General features: G+C 41.0%; 1 long non-coding RNA gene across 2 annotated transcripts in view; it reads right to left on the bottom strand.

Moving 5' to 3' along the window:
- The window catches only part of LOC122233161, a 205,785-nt gene that overhangs the window by 124,316 nt on the left and 63,691 nt on the right, over positions 1-17,778 (bottom strand). Inside the window, exon 1 of one of the 2 annotated variants that reach the window (XR_006210643.1) lies at positions 15,014-15,064. The exons of the other annotated variant lie outside the window; for it this stretch is intronic. This is a non-coding gene — a long non-coding RNA (uncharacterized LOC122233161). Of the gene's footprint in view, positions 1-15,013; positions 15,065-17,778 lie in introns of those variants that run through there. 2 annotated transcript variants of the gene reach the window in all.

The following is a 17,778-nucleotide window of genomic DNA, read 5'->3' as shown; positions in this document are numbered from 1 at the left end:
GCTGTAACAGCTTTGTCTTTCGATGTCCTATATGGATCATCTGGTCCACTCTAGGATGCACTGCACAAAGATGAGCTGAAATTGGCCAAACCCTGCGGCCAGAGGTTCATATTGGACAGAAACCCTTCACCCACACAGGGGTAATATGCTACAGAAAAATCAGGATCCATGAAATCTACCCTCAAACTAATGTAATTCTTCCTGAGAGGAAGCATCATATATATTGATATATTGTGGGAAAATACAACCTGTTTTGACTACACATACTGTATTGAAAGACCATTTTACCTACAGTGTATTTTAGCTACAGTTTGAGCACTCTCTATCTACAGCTCCTGAAAACTAGCATGTAGTGTTTCCCAGTTTGTGGCTTCTGTCTTTTGTGTGTGTGGTTTCTGTCCTTATTGTCTCCAAATAATGGAACTTGTGTCAGAGTACTTTACTTTTTATTAAATGAATGGGCTAGAATTTACTGATCAAATGCAGTGATACCTGGTTATGATAACTGTGTTGTATATCTATAAAATAAAAAATGTGTCTCAATTTTATATTAGTTCCACTGGGATCCAATGGTCTGGACTATTTTTCCTCTTCTCTCCACCACAAGAAATACATTTCGAAAAAGCAGATGTACACAAAATTCCATTGTGGAGCCCACGCAGTGGGTATTCAGTTAATACCTGCTGAACTGTGAAAAGCACTATTTAGCACACACACTCAACCCATATAGTAAAAGTGAGTCACACACCAAACATAGGAGTGAACAGATTCATTTCTGATTCTTCGTTTGCTTGTGATGAGCTGGTGATTCCACGTGTATTGTTTATCAAGCTGATGGCTTCCTGATGGAGGTATGAAAGAACAGCCTGCGTGGAATTAGCCCACAGTTTACTGAGGTCCTATCTATGCTGTGGATGAACAAAAAGTAATCTCCCCCGTTTAGAAATCCTGTCCACCCGTGAGGCAGGGTCAATCTATACAAGTGGAAGGCTTCTGTGAACCTATCTTAATAAAGTCACATCATCAGTTACAACAAGAGTCAAGTTGTATTCTGCACATACAGAGGGACATTACGACAGGAAACTTGACCTGAGCTTTACTGGAATAAACAGGTTTTATGTGGGCTTGGGTTGTGATTTTGCTTCAAGCTACAACCCCTCAAAGAGCAACAGCCAGGGGCACAGTTTAGATACACGTCCCTTGCATTCTCTTCTGCCGGGCTGGAAATTGGTGAAGTTTCTTCCGGGTAAAACGGAAAAAAGGTGGACGCAGCTTCAGTGCCTACCCAATTCCCAAGTGACATAAAAGGACACTCGAGTCAACGTCAAGAGAGACAGGATAACAGTATCACCTGCCACAAAGGATACTCTCAGGGAAGAGAGATAAAATAAGCCGCACGTTCTAAAGTAATCCACGCACGGCAAAATTATGGCCCTGCTATATTTATACACATGGGTACAGTTTTCATACACTATTATGGTCTCATATTATATATCTTTAAATCATCCTGCAAAAGTTTCTGCCTCGGCCTAATGCGGGCTCTAATTTAGGATGAACAACTACTCTCATAAAGAAAAACTGCTGCTGCTGCTGTTTATTAGGCTGCAGAAAGGTCTCACTGACTAATGTCCCAGGATTAAATGAATGTGGAATAATAAGAGCTGATTTATTTGTGCTCTGCTAGGATAAAGCTGCCACTGATTTTACAAGAAACTATTCATCTGAGGCCCACTATAGCTAGTAAATTGTGCCTGTTGCTGAAATTAGTCTCCAGGCCTTCGTGTAATCTACAGTGTGAAGTAGCAGTGTGGTAATAAAGCCATTGTGGGCACTTGGTTTATTTAAAAGGTCCCCCTTATATCCCCATCTTCGGGGATTCTAAAAGTCAACCCTTCTGAGATCACTTTTGGAAATTCACCTGTCCCTTACCCACAAACTACACTTCTAGCTGCGGAATTTAAAGCCAGAATTAAAAGTATATGGCCTCCAATAAATAAACACCAGAGCAATCCTATCTCTCGCTGCAGATTTTTCTTCCTGGCCCAGCATACAAGGACAGCATTTCTCAGGCTCTGGGCTTGTACATGGTGGTGATCAGAATGCAGCAGGTGCAGGACCAAAAGGGAACAGCAAGAAAGAATGGTTGTTCCCTCTCTAAAACGTGTTTGGCTCCTCTGTACTCGGAGACCATCTCCGCCCCCCTCCCCTGGCAAATTTACTGATGGTAATTTTATGCAGGGCCTTCGTGTAGGCACTTCCCTTAAATGAAGCATTTAAACAAACCAATGGAAACGTCTAACCGACAGGAACCAGCAAAAGTAGGTGCAACTGTCGAAGCCATGGCACTATGAAAGCTACGGAAATCTTTCAAGAGAATGGTGACAACACTAGATCTCCTCTAGAATCAAAGCTATTCATATTTTATATGAAATGAATAAAAAAATCTTATTTTAGACACTGCTGTATAACTTAGTCTGGCTCACTGTAGTTATTCAATTGTTGCACTGAAAAATCAAGCAATATATTAACTGAAGAACCAATCAAAATAGCAATTGCTTTTCTGGAGAACAGTTTCCTCTATGTTATAATTAACAGCACTGTCAGAAATCATCTTCAAGCTGCTCTTTGTTTTATCTGGCTTTGCTTGTGAAACTGTTTGTGGCAGCATGATTCTTTGCCATGCTTTATTATCAAGATGATGAAACCAATAATAAGAACAACAACAACAATAATAGTGACCCGAATGGTGCCTACTCAGTGCCTGGCACTGTTCTAAGTACTCTGGGCAAGCCTATCTCATTGGCCCTTCATAACTATCTTACTGGAAGAGACAACATTTCCATCTTACAAATGAAGAGATTAAAGCACAAGAAGTTCGGAAATGTGTCCACGTTTCCCAGCTTGTAAGCGGCAGAAACAGGATTTGAACCTGGCGGGCCTGGCTCTCACATCAGTGCTTCTAACCATTAGGCTACAAAACAAAACAAAACAAAACAAAAAATATGGAAAACATAAACATAAAGCACGTGTAGCTTATAGGGTTTCTGAGGACTTATTGATTCTGGCAAGGGCCAGCAAATCTGGTCTTTATTAAATGTCAATAAAATATGGAACAGAGGGTATTTTAATGCTCACCCTACCAAAGCAAGTGCCATCGTACCGAATTCTGACTCTCATTTCCCTTTCTCTGGTTGCAAAACTGTCCTCTAGCTTACCCCTCTATACTTCCTTCCTGCAAAATATTCTTTTCATGAGAAACATGGTTCTTGCCAGTCTTGGTTTCTCCACCATCTTTCCTAACTCCTCTTTTTTCCTCCCACAATTACTCATTTGATGCCATGATCCAGAAGCCTGTCAATGTGAGGTTTTCATAATTACTGAACAGGTGCTGGCCCAATAACGCACTGAATGGCCTGAGGAAAAACAGGAGGCTGGAAAAACCCCGCATGCCAATCCTGGTTTGTGGCTGCATCTTCTTACCTATTCTAACACCTTGACTCAAGTCATCATGTTCCAGCAAAGAAAGATCAGCCAGTAATGCACTCTGATTACAGAGTTTTCCCTTCTTAGATTAGCATGCACATGGGCCCCAATGTACTTTTCTCTAAGGCACAGAATAAATTTATCCCTATCCTTCATGGATGAGATAGTCTATTAATTTTATGGTGCTTCATTCTGGTTTGTGTTCAATGCTGAAATTTCATTATAGCTTTGGAAGGATGGGATCAGGGGAACACATGGAATCCACTTAGCAGTTGCTAGGAAGTTTGGCCTAGGATTTACTTGTAACTAGCATAGGTGAAAAGCATTTGCTGTGCTTTGGGACATCTTCCCTAATACCAGTTTAGATCTCCATAGACAACACTTCCCATCCACTGCAGAACTGGTCTCCTAGCTTTGGTTACTGTGACGAAGCTAGAAGATAGTAGGAGTTTTGTATCCATTGCTGTTTTGTCACCAATTCTCTACGTATTCATAAACAAGTGCTGTGTTTCCAAGACCCAGTTTCCCTACCCCTTCTCTGTAATTTCAGAATTTCAATATTAGCATTTTATTCTTAGGTGAGAGCTACTGTCTAGGTCCTTGCTACTCAAAACATGGCTCTCAAGTCAGCAGCACTGGCATGGACTGGGAGTTTCTTAGAAATGCACAATCTACAGCCCAGTCTTACTTCTATTAATACAGAAGATGCAGTTTAACAAGATCTCCAGGTGATGCATATGCACACGGAGTTTCAGAAGCACAGGTGGAGGTAAGAGGAAGTTTTAGGTCCCTAATAAGAGACTGAGTGAGCCAGAGCCTTTCATAAGCAACACTGGTCCGGTGGTAAGGCTGCCTTTGACTTGGCAATATTCAGGTTTCCAACTGTTGCAGGCAGCACAAAAAGAGCACACAGCTTTCACAAGCGTTACCGCCAAAATTTCATGAAGTCTGCCCCAGAAGAAGTTAAAGGAAAGAAAGGGAGCATTATATTCTTTATAATCTCTGCTAAGGATACCAACTTCTACTTCACAAAGTTATTTTGAAAAATCAGTGGAGGGGCGCCACTGAAAAATCAGTCAGTTAAGCATCTGCCTTCGGCTCAGGTCGTGATCTTGGGTTTCGTGAGTTTGAGCCCCGCATTGCATTCGACGCTGGCGGTGCAAAGCCTGCTTGGGATTCTCTACCCCCCTCCCCCACTAGTCCTCTCTCTCTCTCTCTCTCTCTCTCTGAAAGTAAATAACTAAGCTTTTAAAAAATAAAAATCAGTGGAGATAATAATTTACAAGGGCAAGACAGCTCAATTTCTTGTGTGCATCATGGCAAGGGTACAGCATATGAATTCTCTAAAGCCCGCTTCCACGCCAGCGAGCACAGGAGGGGCCATGCACTCCGCCCACACAACCCACTGCTCTTTAGGTTTCGAGGAGTTTCGGGACATTTTTGCCACTTCACCAAAACTCTATGAACATGTTCACCTCTCTCTTTTCAAAGGGCCATAGACACAATTGCTTAAATTTCTCTTAATTTTGTATTTCTTCCGGGTCTTTCATTTTGTTATAATTTGACCACCTCTCTTAAAGTCACTTGGAGTCAGTGCACTTCTCCTAGGTTTCTCAGTTAGTTGGTCCAGGCTTTTAGGCAAAACCTCCTAAAGATAGTATGCAAAAAAATTATGCTATTATTCAAGAAAGTCAACAGGCTTTCGTATAGTCAAAACTAAGGAAAAGATGATGAGTGCTTTCTTCAAGGTTGGTATTAGGGTCAATCTACCGAGTCACAGAATGCTACAGTATAAAAGCTGGTCTTGAAGCCTACGAGCCAGAAAACATATTAGATAATCAGACTTATTCAGGATTTCCATAACCCTTCTTGAAAACTAATCCATACCTAAGATGTAATCCTAGTAAACATTCAACTTACTTTAAAAGTTTTACGGAGTGTTACACATGAGTGCCTTTATGCTTATCTTGTTCTTAATAATAAAGCATAGCTGTTACAATATTTACAATAAGATAAACCTACTCTCTCACCCCTACCCTTCCAACCTACCACCTACCTGACTCTGAGCCAGTTACAGGAGAAGCTTGTCTACCAGTAAGACTGGGGCTGGGAGTTGATCAGTTAATAAAACTTTGATTCAAGCAGGAAATAAATTTTGAAATCATATCTATTTTCTTCCATTTTGTCTTAAATAAATAAATGAAAATTTAGTTTCAGTCTTTATTATAGAACACAGCCATTTCTTGGAATAAGAATCCACAGGTGGGCATTACTCACTGATCTTCTTGAATAAATCATATCCATAATACATCATCTACAATTTTCAACTCCTGGATTTGGTAAAGAACATTTGGTAGTCAAGCTGAATGTAGGAAATTTCTCTATCTTAATATACTTTTTTATATTTTAATATATTTTCCTACATCTAATATAATTTTAATATATTTTATATTTTAATATATTTTCCCATATCCAATATAATAATGATGTTTTGGCTACTCATATGTAGACTTTCCAAAGATTCCAACATAGTTTTCAGAGAAATAACCCTATCTTTGGATGCTAACAGTCTATCTCTCCGAAAAGTATTGAATTGAATAATAATCACTATCAATACTTCTTCTAGACACATGAACAGGGACCCCTGTCCTGGGCCTGTGCTTTAGAAGTCCACATTTTGGTCCTATTCTTTCCATGTTCCCCTCAATGGAGCCAAAGTGACATGCCCATCTAGCAACAACCTTCCCCTTTCAAAGCCACGTTCCAGGTCCAAGGTCCCTGAAATTCCCTGGCCAAATAGCACAAGGTTTGAAAACTTCTTAAGGTGTTAATATACTTCTTGAGACCCCTTGTGGTGTGAGACAAATTTGAGGTTAGAAGAGGAGGTGGAAGACTGCAGGAGAAGCTGGCGAAGATGGGCCCTCTTTGCACTGCCATATTTTGCATGGAACACCAAAGATTTTGAGAACTAGAAATTTAAACTTGGCCTTCCAAATCATTGTGAAGATTTATTTATCAAGGAAGGAGGATAGCACATACCTTAAGAGTTTGCTGGCTTAAATCATATCTTTAAATATTTATACCCAAGGTATATGGGCCTCCGTTGGTATGCCTATTCATGACACCATCAATGTTAGGGTCAGGTCTCATTACAAAAGATATATAGGTAATTTGGAAAGCACACACAGCTGACCTGGCAGGCCCACAACTTGGGTGGTGGAGCCTAGAGCCCTCCCCTTGCCACAGACATTGGGAAGCACTGGGTACCCATGTGTATTCTACAGATAAAATGGAAAGTACAGATTATTCCAGGGAGGCAGTTAGTGGGAACTATTTGTAAGTTTCTACCATACTGAACTTCACTAAGCTTCAGTATTGGATTTTTAAAATAAGAATAATGATGGGTAACACACAGGCTTACCAGGAGGAATAAGTGGGTCAATCTATAGAGTGCTTAAAATGAGGGCCACACACATATTACCTAGTAACCAGCATGCTTTTCCTCATTATTAACATTGATATCAAGTAATTATACAACACTTAGGATGTGCCCTGGAGATTCACCTACAATCCAATTTAAGCACAGAGAAAGTTAAGTAACTTGCCATAAGTACACAGAAGGGGTAAATGATGGAGCCAGAATCCAAGCCTAGGCATTCTGGCTCCAGAATCTGTGTTCTTTGGTGAATTCTTTCTTGTGCCTTTAATCTCTTTTGGAAAGGACCGTCTTTTTCTTATTTTTTAAACCTCCTTGAAGTGGTATTGTATCTTAGCTGAGCCTATTAGAAAGACATGCTGGCTACATCAAATGGATCAGTTATATGGTACAAGTGGCTCATAAACTTTCAAGTGTTACAGCATATATGGTGAACATAAGGGCATTTTCCAACCTCTTCCTATACCCTAACCTTCCTGGGTCACACAATGTATAAAAGATGACATTTAGCTTCTAAGTCGTTATGACATCAAGGATAATTTTGGCCATTGGTTTTACATACATCAGTTATTTTATGCTTACATTATGGGTGTGTGTTTCTTTTTTAATTCCTAAGTGGGCAATTCTACTTCTATCACTGGAATTTTAACTTGTTCATTTCAGGCATCTTTTCACACTTATTATGGCAAATTCTGAGTTCCCTACTATCCCCACCTAAGTCAAGGTTATCAAAGAATTTACATAGCACCCTCATATTCCCAAATATAAGATCTATGAGAACTACAAATAACTAGATCAAACGTAATGATGCCAAGACACTGTATCTCATGTATGTACCCCCAACCTAGGCATACACTGAAACAATCATGAAGAAATTTCCACCCCACTGAAAGGTAAGTGAAAAGTAAACAACAGCACGATTAAATGAATTTTCACTATAAATATCTAGTTGAGAGACTTCAAATTTATGGCCCCTGAGTTGAAATCAGTATAGGCTGGCTGGTCCACAGTGTTTCAAACTCTTGCCATCATTTAAAAATCAGCATATCTTGGGGTGCCTGGGTGGTTCAGTCAGTTAAGCATCTGACTTTGGCTCAGGTCATGATCTCGCAGTTCATGGGTTTGAACCTCACGTCGGGTTCTGTGCTGACAGCTCAGAGCCTGGAGCCTGCTTCTAACTCTGTGTCTCCCTCTCTCTCTGCCCTTCCCCCACTTGTGCTCTGTCTCCCTTGTCTTTTAAAAAAAATTAATAAATGTTAAAAATAAATAAATAGGGGCACCTGAGTGGCTCAGTCAGTTAAGCAGCTGACTCTTGATTTTGGCTTAGGCCATGATCCTAGGATCCTGGGATCAAGCCCCACATCAGGCTCTGCACTGACAGCATGGAACCTGCTTGGGATTCTCTCTCTCCCTCTCTCTCTCTCTGCCCCTCTCCCACTTGTGCTGTCTCTGTCTCTCTCAAAATAAATAAACTTTAAAAGACTAAATAAATAAATAAATAAATAAAAACAAACCAGCATATTTTACATAAAAACCCAGATTTCCAATTTCTCTCAAAAACTGGAAAACCTGTTCACTCAACCCAGATTCCCACACGGCAAGCCTAGGCTACAGTGGAATGGTCCCATGAATGCTCCTGTTCCCCACAATGACCATCATTCTCTATACACAGTCTTATTATTTAATTATCTAGCTGGGCCCAGCAGGGATTTGAGTATAAAGCTCCTAATCATGATGGTTTGGTATAGTATAGATATAATTACCGTTTGATGTTTCAAGAAACTCTTCATCATCTATTGATGTAGAGGCTAGCCAAGATTTGCTTATGATCAAATTAGAGGGGTTAAAGTCAGATTAAATTATACCAACCTCACTGCCCCTTATCCTTTTTAAGTCAGAGGGTGTTTTATTAGATCATGGCAAGAAGTTATATACATGTATCTGACAAGGTTTCTTAACATTGACTGTTTCAATACAACTCATTCTTGTGGATCTCCCAAACCATTACTCTATTTTTCTAGTTCAGTAAGTTAAGGAGATATGTGATGATTTTAACAGTTGCCCAGAGCCACCAGAGTGAACACATTCTTCCTTTGCATGAGCCTAGTAATTCAAGTGAGTTATTTCTATCACTATTCTAGTGTTTGAGACAGATTTTACACAAGTGAACAAAACTCAAGCAAATTTGTCATGGAGGTAACATCTCATGACAAAGGTTTACTTGCATCGTAAATTATTTGAGTCGCTGCAAAATTTGAACAAATGGGAGTTGCATCTTTATAACAGCAATCCAGAGCTAAAGACTAAAATGTGGTATCTTATTTTATGATCATTAGCCAGTCATAAATCAATTAACATTATGTATTCTTAGAATCACTATGTTCAAGCTCCAGCTCTAAAATTATAAGTTTTAAGTCATTTAACAGAACAATGTCATAGATGGGAATTCTCTGACAGGAATTTTAGCCTGTGGAATGGACCCCTTTTATAAACACATGCTATGATACCTGGTACTCTAGATTGACATATAATTATTATAACTTCTTTGGGTATAAAAATAAAGAGAATAGAAAAGAGCAAAACAAAACTGCACAAGAAGGCATTTTTTTAATGTTTATTTTTAGGGGCAGGGGAGGAACAGAGAGAAGGAGAGACAGACTCCCAAGCAGGCTCCTTACTGTCAGCACAGAACCCGACAAGGAGCTTGATGTCACGAACCGTGAGGTCATGACCTGAGCTGAAACCAAGAGTCAGACGCTTAACCGACTCAGCCCCTCAGGCATTCCTACAAAAAGGCATTTTAAGATTTTTATGATCTAAATAGGCTTCTTTTTGGTCAAGAGACAATTAAAAATCCATCTTTCAGGTTTTCACTAAATCATTTAAATGGACCACTTATTGCTATCACTAATTCTTCTCAAGGCATGCCAAAACATGGGGCAAAACATGCTACTGGTAATTTGCTTTTAGTCTTGAAGATGCCATAACAACTAATGCATTCAGTTCTCTGATTCAGTTGGTTTCATCTAAACAGCTGTTAAAAGAGCCCAGCCTGACCTTCTGTGGAAAGAGCAAGGTGACTGGCTGCATTTCCCATCATTTTACCAAGGGCACGGATACTGTGTGAGGTGGGGGTGGGGGTGGGGGTGGGGGATGGATTAGGTCTGTTTTACCTATTAAGAAGTGACTTTGGCTAGGAAAGGTGGAAAAACAGCCCACTAATTTTTACTCCATTTCAAGATACTAAATAAACCATCAAGTGACCAAGTGGAAAGTAAAAGCCTCAGTCACACCCAGAGAAGGCCGGCTCTTTATCCACCTTGTCCTAGCTACAGTTGATTTTTACCTCTTTACTGTGCACACCCACCCACCCTGCAGGGCAGCAGCTTCTTAGAAAAGGTCCATCTGCCTTGAGAATATGCCCGAGTCACAATTTCTAAAAATGCAGACCTTCACTCCAGGCTTATATTCAACTATGAAGTGGAACCAAATGAAGAAAATAGGGCTCTGCAAAGGCCAATTGGGCTTATTTTCATACCTAAATATGCCTCCAGAATTCTTCTTATAACACACATGGCCATTAAGCCCTGGGAGTCTTTCACTGCACTTTAGAATGTTGAATCACACAGAGTTTGGTTTTGTGTAAGGTAAAATAACTTGCCTGGATGGATAAAATAGACCTGACGGTCTAAGCTAGAATATTCATTTGGAGGAAGGTACAGCCTAGAATTCAAAGACCCTGTTCACAGTTGTCTAATGAACTTAAGAGGGCAAAAGTGCAAGAAGATGTAAATAAGTACAAATTTAAATCTCACACTCAGCAAATGACCAGCTTCCCCCATGCTCCCCAATATAAGAGAAAAAGAAATGATAACAAAGAGATTAAATCAGTTAAAACGTGATGCTATGAATAAAATTAAGCCTGGAAAGAGGAGAGTTCCTAGGTACCTGCCAGCTACACTGCCAAAGTAAAAAGACCCCAAAAATATAATGGCCAAGAGGCACCTGGGTGGCTCCGTTGGTCGAGCGTCCGACTCTTCATTTCAGCTCAGGTCATGACCTCACAGTTTGTGGGACTGAGCCTCGCGTCTGACTCTGTGCTGACAGCACGGAGCCTGCTTGGGATTCTCTCTCTTCCTCTCTCTCTGCCTTTCCCATGTTCTCGGTCTCTCAAAAGATATGAACATTAAAAGAAATTTTTTAAATGGCTTAATCAACATAGAAGTCTCATTTCTTTCTCACATAGTAGTTCAGAGATGGATAGTCAGCCTGAGGTAGTGAGAGTCGTCCTCAATGCATCGCTTCTACCCCTGGGCCCAAAGTGACTATTTCAGAAAGTTGTCATCTTTCCAACCCACAAGAAAGAAAGGGAAGCAGACATTACAGAGCTTCCGTAGTAACAACATGACTACAAGTTGCACCCATCACTTCTGCCCACATCCCAACTGCTCACTTCTGCTAGAGCTTAATACGTGGCCAACATACGTAGCTGCAAGAGAGACAATGCAATACTTGGTACTCATCAACTGTTAACTACATCCAAAAGTAACTTTGTGCGGGAGGATCTGCTCCATCAGGCTATGCAGGGCTTTAGTCTCTAGCCAAGCCAGGAGAGGATGGCAGGAATCCTACTATCAAAAGTTCAAAGGGGAAATGGATATTGGGAGATAATTATCAGTGTCTACTACACCAATAAAGACTCAGATTCCTGCAGTCTCTTCTTCAAATTCCTAAAGGCATACAGATATGTTAGCACACAGTCAGTTTTCAGGGGCAATAAAGATTCCCAAAAGGGGGGGGGGGGAATCAAGAACAGAATGAATAAACTTTCTGTTTTTTCTCAAGTGTACAATAGATATTTTAAAGCTAGCTCTTCCCTCTTTTTGCGTAGCTTTATAACCAGCCTAAGATCTACAGAATAATTATGTCCAACTGGATCTTACCTAGCCAGATAAAATATTCTTTCATGAAACTGTCATATGTTTGCCCCCTCCCCATCTTCTCGTGTTCCATCCCTGTCTACAACTTCCCAAGACCAAAAAGAAAGCTGAAACCAGGCAGCATTACCTTATATTGCCCAGAGTAAAGTAAAACAAAACCCTATTTCCATTCTGTGAAAATACAAAGTTTTCTTGTGTTTCATCAGAATAAAAAATAAAGAGAAAACAAACCTGCAATTCTAAAATTTGAACAGAAGGCAATGATTACATATTATAACAAAGAAGAAAATTATAACAGCACTTTGGTATGTAGCAGAGACATACGTTAACAGAGCCTGCTCAGTGGACACTTTGGAGGTCATCAGTGTTACTTGCAAATTAGTCTGGATTTCCTTGTTTGGAGCAAAAGTAGGATTTACAGAGTGGCTCATTAGCAATTGGGAGGATCCACGTGACCAGTTTTGGTCAGTGAGCTCTAAGCTGAAAGGATGGGCATCGTCTCCAGGACACATCATTTAATGGCAGCTACAAATCCTTCCACAGCTTTTCTTTCTACTGCTATGATGACCAGGGAGTGGTTCTTCAGTGGGACTCAGACTAAGGACCATGTAGAGCATGCCCATGGCAGCAGGACAGCTGACCTCAGTGGACATGAAGTGTGACTGACAGAGATATAAACCTGTGCTGTTTCAGACACTGAGATTTGGGGCTTGTATGTTACCTCAGAGAACTGTCACCTATCCTGACTGGGGCAAGCCCTCCCTCACACAGGATACTTTTTGTATTTAATGAATATGCAGTGACTGCCCATTATATGCCAGGTGCTCTGCTCACTTCATTTTCACACTAACCCTCTACTGCATACATGAGGAAGCCAAGGCAACATGACACAGAAAGTCGATGGTGAGTTCGAGATGCGAACTCTGACTCCATGTCTAAGGTCTCATTCCACTACACCCAGAACTCCATTTATTCAACCACCAAATCCTTTTTAATCAATCTCAGACCACCACATTTAGTCTCCAGAAAGAAAATCCATGCTTCCTTGTATTCTTGCACATTAGAGACATTTCCTTCTCCAACTTGGCACATACTAGCAATATCTAACCTTTTAAAATCGCTCTCCTCAGAGAGCACAGAAAGAGTTCAAAAGTAGGAGTTAAAAGAATAAATTTCCTTTTAGCAATGTCTTTCCTCCCAGACAAGAGCAACAAAGGCAGCAATCTGAATGATCGGCTCTCCTGGACTCCTTATTAGCTGTCCACGGCGATCCCTGGCACCGGTCTGCCACACGTTGCCACTGTCACTATAGAAGCACTCATTTCCCCATTGTGTGGCTGAGCAGGTGCCGGATGCAAAGCTGGACGGTGACCCAATTTACTGTGCTTCAACAACAGAACAGCACCCCAGCTGGAGAGAAGACATTTCAGCCTTTCTCTTTTCAAAGATATTTGTATAGATAAATGGAAGTTTATGTGGGCACAAAGAGAATATATTGTCCTCCCGACGCATGCATGTAACTTCGATTCTGCCAGCAGTCATCATCATCATAAGTGAGGTTTATAGAAGGTTCTTTATCCAGAAGGATCCCAAAGAGCTTCACAAAAACTTCCCAAGTTAAAGGCAAAAAGCCTTCTTTCAGATCCACATGGAGAACCTCATTGCTGACATTCTGCTTTTCTGGCACAACACTTCCAGATGTCAATGAGAGATTACCCATGTCCGGAGAATGGAATAATGGAGTCAAAACCTGCCACGGGGCCAAAAAGAGGGGGGACTTTTGCCCCAAATACACAAAATAACAATTTCCCTGCCCACCTTGGGGACTGGAAATGACAGCCACTTAACAGCCACCCACAAGCATGGCACGCGGCTCAATGTTAAGAGTCAAAAATCACATTGCTGTACCCGCCGGAAAACTTCACAGGGAGGTTAGGCATAAAAAAATTGGAATCTGGCCTCCATCCTCTTGCCAGATGTGCCACAAGCTTACTCATTCCAGATTTAATAACGTGTACAGACTGAGTTGGGATAAAAACCAACAGCTCAACTGTGAAGTAATTCCTAAAACAAAACAGCTTCAGTAATGACTTGAATTGAGTGCTTCTTGTTGTATGGTTATGATCTGGGCTTTGGTTTCCTATAACCCCAACAACTCTGGCTTAAGTTGGAGGGAATTCAAATTAAATGTTGAATTTCCATCTAAAGGAACTGTCACTTTCTTCTGATGTGCTTTGGAGAAACTCAGATTGAATTGGATCATGCCTTCATTCAACTTCATGAGGAAGCTAATATCCTTATTTTCTAGATGCAGAAACTGACGTTCATGCTCACACAGCTGCTAAATGGAAGAATCAAGATTCAAACCGAGATCCTCTGACACAAGTCTAGGATCTTTTGGACTTCAAATATCATGGGAAAAAGTATGTATCATGATACATACTAAGTATGTATTTTGGGGGCAACTGGGTGCCTCAGTTGGTTAAGCGTCTGACTTCGGCTCAGGTCATGATCTCACAGTTTGTAGGTTCAGGCCCTGCGTCAGGCTCTGTGCGTCAGGCTCTGGAACGTACTTCAGATTCTGTGTCTCCCTGTCTCTCTCTGCCCCTTCCCCACTCATGCTCTGTCTATCTCATAAATAAACAAACATTAAAAAAATTTGTTAATAAAATGTATTTTTTTGTAAAAGAAGTATGAAGGATTTGATACATATTTTTAAAACTGAACAGTTCCTTGAGGTACAACCATATGAGGTACATGTTAGTAGTCATTATATGTGTTATTTCCTACCACGTGAGTCTCCATGTTCAACCACAAATTAGTAAATATTTCTAAAGACTGATTTGGTCTGAGTTATGATAAAATTACAAATGGAAACTTAAAATCTTATAGGAAAGCCAAATACATATTTAAGCTCTATATTATATAGTACAAAAACTAGACAGTAAAAACTGTATATCAGAGCCTATATGAAAAATAAGTTGGATGGATTGTAATGAAAATACTAACATTAACAAATACTAGCCATTTAGAAGATTAAGCAGTCAGCCTAGAATGGAAAAGCTGGGGTATAAAACCTAAGCTGGACCTTGAAGAATGAATAAAAGGGGCAGGGTGGCAGTTATTTAGAGCTATCGTTGTCTGGCCAGCGTACCTCTGTATCCGTCGGGCTGCCACCCGCCTTCTCACCAAGCCCAGCTCCTGCCTGCAAGAGCCAACAAACACTGACGTGAGCAGGGGACAATCTGGAGCAGCAGGAAGGTAACCTAAACACCATTTCCTAATCATGTCTAATTAAATGTAATTAACTCTTTTCATCTAAAAGAGAAAGATCCAAAGAGTTTAAGCGCTCTGTTAAAAAACACTGAGCTGACCTTCCATGTCAAGATGGCCACCCGGAAATCCTTGAAGTGCATGTCTACCCCCTTACAAAGTATCAATGAGATGACCAAAGAGATGCAAATAACAGAAGATAACCTGCTTCTGCTGTGAAACCTTTATGCCAGATATTTGAATTGGAGGAAAGCTTTTTTTTTTTTTTTTTTAATTTTTTTAACGTTTATTTATTTTTGAGATAGAGACAGAGCATGAATGGGGGAGGGTCAGAGAGAGGGAGACACAGAATCCGAAACAGGCTCCAGGCTCTGAGCTGTCAGCACAGAGCCCGACGCGGGGCTCGAACTCATGGACCGAGAGATCATGACCTGAGCTGAAGTCGGCCACCCAACCGACTGAGCCACCCAGGCGCCCCTGGAGGAAAGCTTCTTAAGCATAGCACCAATGACAAAAATATAGAGACAGAGCTAGAGAGAACTACACACAACTCTCTTACAAGTAAAGGGTCAGCTCTAACCTTGTTCCAATAAGAAGCCCTGAAATTTTGTGAGGGCATTACTCTCACGAAACAGCAGGCCTGAATCTCCAAAGCAGAGAGTTATGGATAGAAAATCCAAATCCTTATAGGAAACTAGTTTCTAAGAACAATACTATTTCTACATCCAAATCTTTTAGAGTGTGAACCAGGCCCAAGCTATATGAGGGACTATTTGTTCAATATTATGTATTTGTGTTGTTCCTTTGGACCTTTTAGCCTGATCCATTCTTCTGAGACAACCTCTATGGAGGTTTGAGGTATACAGTTATTAGACTGTGGAATTAGTCTTGTGCTTTAAGTGATTAATGTCTTCTTTGCCTGAGAGCTAAAGTAACCTGGAACCCCTTGGTGACCACAGAGCTCCAACTTATTCCCACAGTTTTTCCAGTTGTCTAGGCAGGGACAAATGCTGTTGTTGCTATGGTGTCTGATAGATCTCCACGGAAATATTGGCTCTCCCAGTACAGACTGAGGATTTATGTCCTACTCACCACCCCACCAAATTCATATTTTGAATCCCTAAACCCCCCAGTGTGGTTGGCTGTATTTAGAGATGAGGCCTGAAGGAAGTAACTGAGGTTAAATGAGGTCATACAGGGGAGGCCCTGATCTGATAGGATTAGTGCCCTTATAAGAAGAAACACCAGATGACTCACTCTCATGCTCCCTCTCCATCATGTGAGGACATGGGGAGAAGAGGCCATCTGCAAGCCAGGAAGAGAGCTCTCAGAATGAAATCAGTCAGCCACAACCGTAATCTTGGACTTTCCTGCCTCCAGAACTGCAAGAAAGTAAGTTTCTGTTGTTTAGGCACTCCATCTATGGTATTTTGTCATGGTAGACTGAACTAAGACATCTTCCTTGGACCTTTGTTTTCCTTAGTATAGTTGACACACAATACTACATTAGTTTTAGGCATTGCCTTGAAACTCTCAAAAAAAACTCTCCGTCTGCCTGGCTACCTCCTAGTAGGTTGGCCAAAGCCTGACCATTGTGCCCATGCCCCTAGCTGTGTGGTTACGGTGAACTTGCTGGACACAGGGGAACCATAAATTTCCATAAGCCTCTCTTATTGTACTGCACTAAGACATGTGCAGACATGACCTCCCACCCAAACAGTCCCATTTATACCATTCCCATCACCTTCAAAACCATCTGTTTTGGTTCCCAGTAAAGTCTGGGTATTCTAGGCCCTCTTAAACTCTGCAGCTTGAACTTCTGGCCCCTCAAACCAGAAGCCTAATCCTGCAATTATGTCAATTTTCCTAACCCTAAACTATCAAACCCATGTCCTTTGATTTGCTCTCTCCTCTAACATGGGGCACTGAGGTCCAGGCATGGATTGAATCAAAATGTTGAAGTTTAGAAAACAGTCCCCTTTTCTACCCTTGATAGAAGAACTAATTTGATTATCAAACCTTATTTCACTTCTCCATGGATGAGGCTGAGGGTTTTTTTTTTCTTTGGTTGGAGAAAACAAAGGAAGGGGTAGGTAGTGGATACGTTGGTGGACACCCCTGGTGTGCCCCTTCTAGGCAATATACCACTAGGCACTACTCCCAGAACACTTGGGAATGCAGATCCCGATGGCCACCAACTGAGAACTGTCCTTACCTGAAGAAAGTCCCCACATTCAAGGTCACTGCCTTCCCTGGGGCAGCCTACATTTAATTACAGGTGGATACGGGAGTACCAAGACTGGTCTCCTTGCCTTTAGGTGGCATAAATCTGAAAAACATCGCAGCTCCAGGACTCCTTATAGGATTGACTGAAGCCTCTGTTGAGACTGCATCTCAGTTCAACTCCTCTCTCTGCCCTATCTTATTTTTTTCACCCACCCACAACTGTAATCCTGACTGTGTCCCCAGTAACCTCAGCAGAAAAATATCCATCTTAGAGTATTTCCTATGGAACCCAACCTATGCAAGGTAATTGAACAAGTAACACATTCCTGGTGGTACAAATTTTCATTTAGGATGCTCCAAAACAATTTTCAAAATTCTTTCCTCTTTTGCTCAATAGTTCATTGACCAAGAATGCCATTC

This window comes from Panthera tigris, chromosome D4 (genome assembly GCF_018350195.1).
Source record: "Panthera tigris isolate Pti1 chromosome D4, P.tigris_Pti1_mat1.1, whole genome shotgun sequence".
Lineage (NCBI taxonomy): Eukaryota > Metazoa > Chordata > Mammalia > Carnivora > Felidae > Panthera > Panthera tigris.
The sequence above is the reverse complement of the archived record's forward strand: the minus strand, read 5'-3'. Positions and strand labels throughout refer to the sequence as shown.